Genomic DNA, 11419 nt, shown 5'->3' on the forward strand with positions numbered 1-11419 from the left:
GCCGTCAAAGTGCGGAGGCCTAGAGGTATCTATCCCAACCACTCTAAATAGCGTCGGCTCAACGGCGGTTAAGCCAAAGGTCCAATTTGAGCCAACCTGCTCTGATACCAATTGAAGGGGATCGTGACGCCTAAGAGGGGGGGGGGGGGGTGAATTAGGCAACTTAAAATTTTAACTCTAAACTATGACCTCTTTTTCTAACCTCAGCAAAACCTATGCAAAAGACAAACTATCTAAATGTGCAACTACGGTTTTGCTAATGTGTTGCTATCTCTACCACAAAAAGAGTAATGCAATCAATGTAAATGCGGAAGCTAAAGAGCAAGGTAGAGATATGCAAACTCCCATCGATGACTCCGGTATTTTTACCGAGGTATCGAGAAGTGCGCAAGCTTCCCCCTAGTCCTCATTAGAGCACCTCGCAAGGAATCCCTCGCAAGGGCCAAGCTCTCAGTCGGGTAACTCCGTGGATAGCCTCGGGCCTTCCCCACGCGCAAGTGGGTCTCCGATGTGCCTTCCGGCAAGCCTCTCCCAGATGCTCCCTGCCGTCTTCACTATTAAGCTTCCGGCCAAAACGCCACGGGCCTTGTTCCATTCGGTACACGGTGGCGGCCACACCACAAACGCGGTTGGTGTGATCTCGCAAGACTACAAGCTCCTCCGATGTACAACAATGGTGCGCGCAAGCACCGAGTGTTAAGAGGTATGCAAACCTCACGGTGGTCTAATCAACCTAAGCACTTCGCAAAGCACCTACGCTAATCATCTAATAAAACACTAAGCACTATGCAAGTAGAGATCACTAAAATAGTGTATCAACACCCTTGGTATATTTTCTCAGCTCCACACTACTCAAATGGCCGGTTGGGGGTCTATTTATAAGCCCCATTGAGAAAGTAGCCGTTGGGGACGAAATCTCGCTTTTCTGCTACTGACCGGACTCTGACTAGCATCCGCTCAGCACTGACCGGATGCATCCAGTCACGAAAACGGCTGTCTGGAACCTTGCTGATGTTGACCGGACTCTGGCACTCAGCGTCCGGTGCAGCGTCCTGTGCAGCGTCCGGTCGCTGCTGCTGACACTGCTGTTGCCGAGCCTCTTGATCGGAGCGTCCGATGCAGCATCCTGTGCAGCGTCCTGTGCAGCGTCTGGTGCAGCGTCCGGTGCAGCGTCCTATGCAACGTCCTATCACCTCTGTGAGCTCGTTTCTTCGCGATCTTGCGTCCGGCTTAGTTCCTATCTTCGTGCTTGGACTTTGCTCGATATCTTTGGTCTTCTGTTGTGCTTCTAAGGCCTTGCTTATGGTGTTGATCATTGATCATCACGTCGCATTCGTCTAAGTCACGTCTTGCACCCTATTGAACTACAAAACAAACACTTATAAATTTTTTTAGTCCAATTTGATTGTGTTGGTCATCAAACACCAAAATCTAAAACAAATGGGACTAGGGTCCATTTTTCTTACAAGCGCCACTAACTTGTTGAGCACCTTGGCGTTAGGGCTGCTGCTGCCTTGCCTCGCTTGCTTCACAGAGAAGTGGGACGGGAGCGGAGCAGGGAGCAATAGGGTTTTGGGCGAGTGGGGGGAGAAATGATACCAGCTTAACTCCCAAGTCATGTGAACTTTATATGCATACTGTACTACCCGATAGACTCAATGCAAACATTCCTAATTATATTCCTCCTACAGTCGTTGAATGCTACTAAACACTGCAGCGAAGCACTTTCAGCCCATATTAGAGACGACCGAGCGTCACCCCTAACGCGTGACGGGTGAACACACAAGACGTGATGAGGCACTGCATCGTCTCAGCCCATAGCTTCATACTTCGCAGTCGCCGAACCTTGAAAAGTCAGTAGAGATTAAAAGAACAGAGGCGGCACGTTAGTAGCAAAGGCCGCACGTTCGCACGTAGTTTGTGGTAATAATATATTTATATTGCAAATACTCAGCAGTCCGTCCATCCATGACCATATCAGGGATGGGATTGACAATTTGGCAGCACATCGACGTGGTAAGGCACAATTTGATGCAACAAGGGAACAAAAAGAAGAATAAAAGAACATTATATGTTACACCCAGAATCGCAGTTTGCTGGCATATGCAAAAACCAGTTCATTTCCATCACACGCAAAACCTTTTTCTCATGGACGTGAACACTTCAGTGTTGTTTGCTTCTACCAACGAAACAAACGCTGCAGGCACAATTCAAAGGCAGTGTTAGTTTGATGAAAAATGAGATAATGAAACTTGCAGTAGCGCAGGAAACATAGTTTCAGAGCACATAAATCAAGTGTCTTCAATCCAGATTGATTTGCATATCAATTCCAGTAAAATCATGGAACTAGGATGACAGTATTAGACCATTATGTTTAAGTGAAAAACGTTGTTTTGTTTTTAGAAGAACGGATCACAGCTGTAAGTGCTTTGGGCACATAATGTTTTGTCATGAGTTTTCTCTCTAGGTGATTACCTTGCTTTTCTTCTTTTTCTTCTCAATGTATGCAACGATCTCCATTTGACGCTCAAGAGTCTCCTGCAAGGTCTGCAAAAACTCAAGTCAAAGCAAGTTTTAAAACAAGCTAATTGGTTCAGAAATATGCTATAATCATATACTTCGTAGTGTTTCAGGTTATTGTTTTTTGATACAGAAAGATACGAAACCAACATAATGATTAAAATTACTAATTACATAGTATATGGTGTGGTAAAACATGGTTTTCCAGCAAGGGGCAGATGATACCTTCTTTGTAGCTGCAAGCTCCTCTTCCAGTGCACTAACGCGGATGACAGCAGCCTGAAGAATCTCCTCCTTATCAATAGGCATTGATGTAGGTTTTGTCAGGAGTGCAAGGACCTTCTCCTCAAGCTCGGCGAGGCGCTTTGCAGAGATGGCATCTTTAGCTTCCTTGACAGCCTCTTCTGATAGCTTGGATCGCTGCCGCTCTTGTATTTTTGATTTACTTTCTGAGAGGGTAGTAGGCTTAGCTCCACCTGTGGCAGCGCCAAGTACCTTCCCAGGCATCTTGCGGGTCACACGGACCATGGCTGCAATGCTCATCACAAGTGCTATGATGCCAGCATAGAGTGGGGGCTTGGATCCATTAGAGGCATTTATAATAGCTGATAAAGAATAATGTTTAGTCAGTCTATCAGTGAAAGGAAACTGGGAGTATCACTAATTCGTCAAAAGTTTGTTCATTCATAAACTTGTAGTGGTGGTGTTAACCTTTGGTGATGGCAATCTTCTCATCTGGTGGTGTCCCCGGGTTCTTGCAGATAGCGTCTATGGCCTTTTCAACCATTGGGACATCACAAGAATAGAGTGATCCAGGGGTCTGAAAAAGTTCACCAGAAATAAAAAGTGAGTACATCGCAAGTGTTAGGATTATTGAGATTAAGTTTGAGTTTTCAGCTAGCAATCCGTTTAAGTTTGGATGTTGTGGTTCAACACTAAGTTTCTAACTATAAACTTTGCACTAATTAATGTCTTTGTTCATTATCAAATGATCAACAATCATAACAAGAATGACTTACAGGATGTGAAGTGGGGATAAGTTCCTCGTGAACAGGTGACAACTGAGGATGTTCAATTCGGCTAGCGGGAAATTTTCTGTGACTGAGAACGCTGACCATCTCCAGCTAATTGTGTTTCCCCATCGAATAAAGCTTGTTTCTTGATTTAAAAAACATTAAAAAATAGATAGGAATAAATACAACCACTATGCAAACATGAAACTTGTTTTCTTTGTTTTCCCGTACCTTAGGATATATGTCATCTTCACAAATCATTTTCTCCTCAGCCTCAAAAGAGGACATACTGTGTGATCCACACCTCCCAGCACCACTTTGAACCATCTTCACATCAAAGTGGCATTAGGAATTGAGTTAGTGCCTTCTCCTTAAAAATTTCGATGATTTATATTCAAGGTGACAAGGTTGAGGTCAAAGGACCAGATTCGACTAGTCCTCACCTTCATGATTTCGGGATCCTTCCAAGGGCCTTTGTCAGCCTTCATGCAACCACCTTCACACTGGCAAGTTCCACCAAAAATTTCTGGCAACTCACTGAATAATAGAAACGTGTATATTTCAATGGGCAAATGTGCCATAGAAGTTAGCTGACGAGTTCAGTAAAGCTAATAACTTAGAGGACTGGTTTCTTACCTAGCATCAATCACCTCAAGAAGCTTGCTCTGATACTTGTTGCCCAGAACCTATAGAAATATGGAGACGATATTCTAATTGAGCACTGGAATCATAGCTAAAGAACAAAACTACAAAAAGATGAAAAAAAATACATGAATCTTTGCAGTGGTCTTTGGGTCAAGAAAGCTCTTCACTGTGCTCCATAGAAGCCGGAATCCCTGGCCTGCATTAATGATGAACATCCGGCACAGGGTCTAGCACCAAAAGAGAAGATAACCTCTTTTGTAAAACACAGGGTCTGGCCCCATCGAATTAAATGACAAAATTCAGATCAAATGTCTGAATACAAAACACATATCAAAGGGATTACCTCTGGATAGTTGTCACCATCAATCTTCTGAAGCATACCAATGAGGTCCCTTGCAGCTTTGCTGAATTGCTTCATCCCCTGAAAATGTGTCTTTGGTTACTCATTGTAAAATTGCAACCATTGAGTAGCCACCAATTTGTAAATACATACATACCACTCCTTGCACATCAAGAATTGTTGTGCTCTGATCAATATGGCACTTCGCAGCGATTGAGCAAGCTGGGAACTTGACAGCAAAGTTCTTCTCGAACTCCTTGACATGGTTCTTGACAAAGCGATCCATTGTAGTGACCTGCATTATCCTATTCACATCGATCTGTCCAAGCCGTTCAATGTAGACAGGCCTGCCTTCCTTATCAACCCCATGGTAACCTTGAGGGTAGCATTCTGCCACCTTATCAGCTTCTTCGAATTCGAATTCCTAAGTTTGCATTAGAGAAAAGGAAAATGTTACAAAAGTTTATGAACCAGTAGCCTGTAAATATCGATGAGAAAGTACTCATGAAAATGAAGTTGGTTTTAGCAAACTCTGGTGGGTAGTTATAGTTACCTCGAGAATGGTATCTGCACCAAACTCCTTTCTCCACTTGAGCATATCAGACCACATTTGCTTTGCCTTCTCGATATCAAACTTCCTTGCCTTCAGAAATCTTCATCATCCCAACTTTCAGCAATGCTGCCACACATGAAAATAAAATCATACAATAGGATGGATCATTACTATATCACACACCTTAGCATCATGTGGTAGTCATCATGCTGTGATGGTAGGAGCTCTTCAAGTACAAGAAGCTGGCGGAAGGCATCCACAGCCTGCACCTCCTCAGGTTCACGGTCATCCAAAATTGAGATGGACATGACCTTGCTGCTCTTCCTCCCCCTCTTCATGGAATGCCTAAACTTCTGTGAGGCGTTCATAGCCTTCTTTTTCAGAGACGCGATCTTGGCTTTCTTTTCATCCTCTGAGTATTCCACATTGGATTTCCTCTTCTCGTCATAGTGTACCATCTAAGGCTGCAGATATCATTTGTAGGTAAGTCAATTCTGCGAAGTTCAATTTCGGGGACTAAATTTGACTTGTAAGGATTATGTTGAATTGTCCCTGATTGGGCAAAACAAAAGTGTGTTGCCATAAGTGCAACTTTTCAATAAAAAAACCCACTATGTACACATTCAGAGACATTACAGAAATATCACAAGTTCTTTTTGATGAGGACAAAGAAAGAAAGTACTGTTGCAAGATATTCTATCTCAGTCAACAAGAAAATGTTTATGTCATTTAATTATATGCATACTCACCAGAGCTCAGATGGTGCTCATGAGATCCTGATAGGACTTCTGCCATTATTGGGTTGCCCTATCGGACCTGATAAAAGAAAGTATTGAGTTCCATGCAACGACCAAGTTAACCGGAAAGCTCAAGCTGATGGAAAAAGCGGACAATTCACTTATACTTCAATAAGTCTGAATAAAAACTAAACAAAAAACATCATCGCCATTACACCAATCAAATGCTATGTTGCCACACATGTCCAATTTTTGAGGAATAATGTGCTGAATATTTCAATGTGGTGATAATACACCAGATATAATCTGATTCAATGCCAAGTGGTAGGATTAAAAACATTAATGATATAATCTGATTCAATGCCAAGTGGTAGGATTAAAAACATTAATTTTTAGGGTGACTTTTCTCTTTGTGTGCAGTTGAGACTAGATAATTCATAATTGGTACGTTTTCAAAACATATATTCCCTTCGTACTCTCTCCGTTCCAAATTATAAGTCAATTTGCCTAAAAAAGTCAAAGTGACTTATAATTTGGATCGGAGCCGAAGGGAGCATTAAGGAGATAATCGATACCTGATGATTAGCAATGATGTTACCAATACCTACCGACTAGAACATGTGCATAGTACAGAGCACAAGAACGACGATCGACGAACACGCAGGTGGCCGTGAGGCCAATGTACCAATAACAACAAAACGCTCGTGATTCCCCCGGCGAGCAAGCACTTAGAATGGCTAGATCGGAAGGATACGGAGGGGCGCGCAGCTAGGGATCGAGGAGGGAAGTGAGGAAAAAGGAGCGCGCATGCACGTACCTCCGAGAGGAGAGCCTTGAGGCGGGGGGTGGGGGGGGCGGCCGATGCTGGAGAGAAATGGCGGGGGCCTAAAGAAATAGAGGCGGGGGTGGTGGCGCGCTCGTCGCGGGACGGAGTGAACGGGGGCCAAAATGGTGAGAGGCGCGCACGACGCCCGCAGCTGGCAACGGAAGGATGTTAGTTAGCGGTAACAACGGTCCTTCGGGATTCTTGTGCTTCTCGCCTTCTTGTGCTTCTTGTGCTTCCCATCTCCTCGCGAAGCGCTCATCTCGTACTTCTTGTGCTTCCCATCGACGAGTTGCTCCCGACGGCTTCAGCCGCGACTCCCCTGTCTCCTCGCGAAGACGTCCTTGGCAGTTGGCACAGGGGAGGGGAGTAGTCTGTAGTCGAACGATGGTGGATTGGTCACTGGTTAGTTGCAGCCTAGATAGATTAGCAAGCATTAGCGCATAACTGCTCAGGGGAGCAATGCTGCAAATAAGCACATAGTCTGTAGTCGAACGTTGATGGATTGATCACTGGTTGGTTGCAGCCTTGATAGATTAGCAAGCAGTAGCACAACTGCACAAGGGAGCAATGGCGTAGATAAGCACTTAGGCAAAGACTAGAAAGGAAGAACACGTGCTGTATCGGGTATTTCGGGTGTTTCGTTTAAATGGACGCACACACCGAGATAAAAAAAAATTGTACATCTGTCTTTGCAAAGTGAGAACCGAGATGGAAACCGTGGACCGATACTTCGATATTTTCGGGTTTGATCTCGGTTTTTTCAGTCTTGGTCTTTTTTGTCCACCCCTATATGTTGCAACAGAAAGTGCTAATTACAATTTATTTTAAAACTTCTAGATTTTTCCATCAAATATTAGAGCAACTCAAACAAATTCTGATAGGAATAGAGAAAAAATGTCCTCCAATAACTTTTTTAATTAGATCTCTAAATATTATTACCATTTTCTATTATAAATTTTTTGCTAGTCAAAGATGGAGAGTTAGATTGACTCAGTGCGTATAAGATATACAAAGTTGTTGAGGAGTGAAATGATATAAAGAGCAATTTTTATTCGATGAATTAAAGAGTGAGTTTAAGAAAGGCTTTTAGATGCTCTTAATCAACAAAAGAATTAAATAGTTTTAGTTTAAGGAGTATGCATGGAAATGGGTGCTGAAAATTGTGAGCCAACAATTATATCCTATCAAAGGTCGGAGTTTTACCATCATATTTATAGTTTATAGCCTAAAGTGAGGCTAGAAAATTATTGGCACTATCGCTCGATATGTTTGGGCAGATATCCAATCCGAGCATAACCGCATATGTGTGGCAGCATTTATCAGCATGCCTATCACTATATTGCATCGTTAAAGGTTGAGACCTGCTGCACTCACTAGTTTAGTATAGAAACGTTTTTTTTTTTTTTTGCTAAAGTCAGGGTTTTTTACGTAGGTGATTCATAAAAAGTACAAACCAGTACAAACAGACTTATGGGCCTATGGCTATGGTGCAGATACACAAACTTAAGTCAACCTCATGTTTAAGTCTGATATTTACACTAGTGGTTGACTTTAGTTTCTATACTAGCTGTAGTGTTAATTGAACCACAAGTGTAACGAAGTTTTTCTTAAGGGCATCGCCTGCGTAATCATTTACACTAGCAGTTTTCTTAATCCACCACATGTATGATAAAGATAAACTCTATAAATATCCTTTTTCTCTCTACCGACTAGAACTATATAGACCGTGCACCTTTCTTTATTAGCGTCCTTGGAGTTGTAGAAGTTGCAAATTGCAAAGGGGATCTACATTTCTTTTAAAGAGGTTGCTCAATAAGGTTAGTAAAAAAGATCTAGAATAACTAGAGGGGGCTAAATAGACTATCAATTTTTTCTTAAGAGACACAACACTAGGCAAGAAGATTAGTACAAGAGACCATCCTAATAGCCACTACTTGCCTAGCCTAACTCCTTTCAAGTATCTTGCTTACAAATCAATATTTATCTTTCGAATTGAATAAGTTGGCATTTTTTTAGTACTCACCCATATTACCTTAGTCATTAGGGCTTATAGCTTTCACCTTGTCATAAGCGGTGGAAAAACAAAACAACTAAATAGAGTGCTTGTGTGTGGAACCTGATGGAATATATTATACTCTTTTTTCATGATCTCTCTCTCTCTCTCTCTCTCTCTCTCTCTCTCTCTCTCTCTCTCTCTCTCTCTCTCTTGTCTATTTATTTGAGAAAATGGCTATCTTTTCTCATCTTTCTTTTGCTTTTCTATTTTTTCATTTTTCTTCTTTTTTTCTTTTTCTTTCTTTTCTCATACTTTTTCTTTCTTTCTTTTTCTTTTGCATAGTTCATGTCTCTTGATGCAAGATCACTAGAGAGAGATGAATCAAATTTGTAGCATGGAGTAATTTTTATTTGGTGCCAAGAGAAAATTATACGCTTTGAACATATCATGCAATTTATGCGGAAAAAGAATTTAAACAGGAGAAAAACTGTATCCGAGAAAGATCTTGCAATTCCATTGACGATTAGTGAGCTTCAATTTGGAATGAACACGGGCCAAAAAATGTCCAGTCTTCGTTCATCGAGTACAGAGGGAGAAAATTAGCCTAAAAACAGCCCATCAAACAATTTGTTTTCTAATATTTAGTGAAGAGCTGGTGAATGGTTATAACATGTCTTTCGGCTGCGTGGTCTAAGCGCATCGCGATTTTACTTCCTACTCCATCCGGAAAACCTCTATCCTAAAAAGAGAAGTCATTCTAGTCTAGGTCACTCAAATTTGATAAAGTTGTAGAGAATGTCAACATTTATGACACAATTAGACATTATAGAAAATATTCCATAATAAATCATGTGATGTTTATTTAGTATCATATATTTGTACTAATTTATAAACTTCATCAAACTTAGACTTAACATATATGTGGGTGGAGGTGTCCAAAGCCTTTCTACTTACTCGTCCCGTTCCAAATTATAACTCGTTCTGGATTTCTTAAATATAGATAAAACTCATATCTAGTCTTCAAACTTGGCTAGCTATGCCATCCTGGTCCCTAACTTGTAAAATGTCTGCTTTTAATCCCTGAACTTGGCTGGCTATGCCAATACCATTTCCCTAACTTCTAAAATGCCTACTTTCGGTCCTTGAACTTGGTGGCTATGCCATCTTGGTCGTCAAACTTCCAAAATGTCTATTTTTGTCATTGAACTTGGTTTTAGGTTTCATCCGGGTCAAAACATGGTCTAACTGGCTTCGTAGGCTGACATGTCATGTTAATTGTGTGTTGACCGACACGTGGGCCTAACCTAGAAGCCTACCTGACAGTTCCTGTATGAGTCATGGGATCATTGAAAATAAAATATAATTGAGTTATTTTAAGTTTAATCATAGTAATTAAAAATTACATCTAAGAGCTACGATATTATATACATTTGCTTTCAGAAACAAATGATGTTCGATACATTTGCTTATACGGAAACAAAAGGCAAAACCCTTCCGTCAACAATCTAACTACATAAATATGATATACCTTTATGGATTTAGTATCGTAATAGGCTTCCATGGTTAGTAAGGAAACCCCTAGCAGATTGTACGTTGGCATATGAAACTAACACAAAGCCAAGAAGCACTATAGAGAAAGCATCTAATCGATTTGTGTACATCGACCAGCCTGACAGTCTTGCACTGAAGGTAGGCCTTCGAACTTATTGACAACGACATTCTTCCTGTCACAAACCGAAGCAACACAGAAAGCATATATAAAAGAAAGCAGTAGTAAACAGTTAGGACTGCAGCAAGCAACAAGGACAAAAACAATAGGAAACGACATCAGCATTGCAGCATATGGCACACCGAAAAAAATTAACAATAAAATTCTTCATGTTAGAAAACCGAGGCAACACAAGAATACTGAACAAAAAGAAGTTATAGTAAAGTTAGGACTGCAGCAAGTAATAAGTAGCAAAACAACAATAGGAAAGAACATCGGCGTTGCAGCATATGTTCTCCTAGAGGAAATGGAGTGGCTATATGGCGGTGGCCCGCCCACCGTCGCCCGCCAGGCCGCCACAGGTGTCCCTCCACGACTCGCTTTAGAACTGCCAGGTAGGGTGCTAGGTGAGACCCATGTGTCAGTCAACACAATCAGCATAACATGTTAACCTACATAGCGACCATCTTTCTACCCAGATGAAACCCAAAGCCAGGTTGAGTGACCAAAAGTAGATATTTTGAAAGTTGGACGACCGTGATGCACAGCCAACAAGTTCGAAGGACCAAAAATAGTCATTTTAGAAGTTGGAGGACCGGGGTGACATGTCCAGCTAACTTCACGGACTAAGCATGTGTTTGGATAGGTGAATCAGTTCCACTTCTCACTTGAATCGCTTGAATCAGTTCCAAACGGCACCAGGGAAGTTGGATTCAAGCCGAAACGATTCTCTTTTCCTACATTTTGGCTTCTACTGTTTCCATTTCTACCTCTCCTTTCATTAACGATTTTTTTTCAGTTAATCCTTTTTAAGTACAACAATTAAAATAGGTTGTATTTAAGTTGTTCTTTATCCAAAAAAAGGTCAATATTTTTCCAAAGCATATTTTGATTTATATGATTTTTATTAAAAATAACTTTTTGAATTAGAATCTAGCCTACTAACCAAACAATTTTATGAAGTGATTCTGATTCACCATCTGAAACATTTCTTGAGAGAAATTTGTATGAGAATCTTGTTCCCTGCCAAATGTACCTAATGTACCCTAACAATAGCGGACTGCTGGAGCCTGGACGTCCG

At 41.4% G+C, this 11419-nt stretch overlaps 1 pseudogene; it reads right to left on the reverse strand.

Annotated features, from left to right (window-relative positions):
• Positions 1-1917: 1917 nt before the first annotated feature.
• On the reverse strand, positions 1918-5530 carry LOC136463400 (phosphatidylinositol/phosphatidylcholine transfer protein SFH12-like; annotated as a pseudogene).
• Between the last annotated feature and the right edge of the window lie 5889 nt (positions 5531-11419).

This window comes from Miscanthus floridulus, chromosome 7 (assembly GCF_019320115.1).
Source record: "Miscanthus floridulus cultivar M001 chromosome 7, ASM1932011v1, whole genome shotgun sequence".
Classification (NCBI taxonomy): Eukaryota; Viridiplantae; Streptophyta; class Magnoliopsida; order Poales; family Poaceae; genus Miscanthus; species Miscanthus floridulus.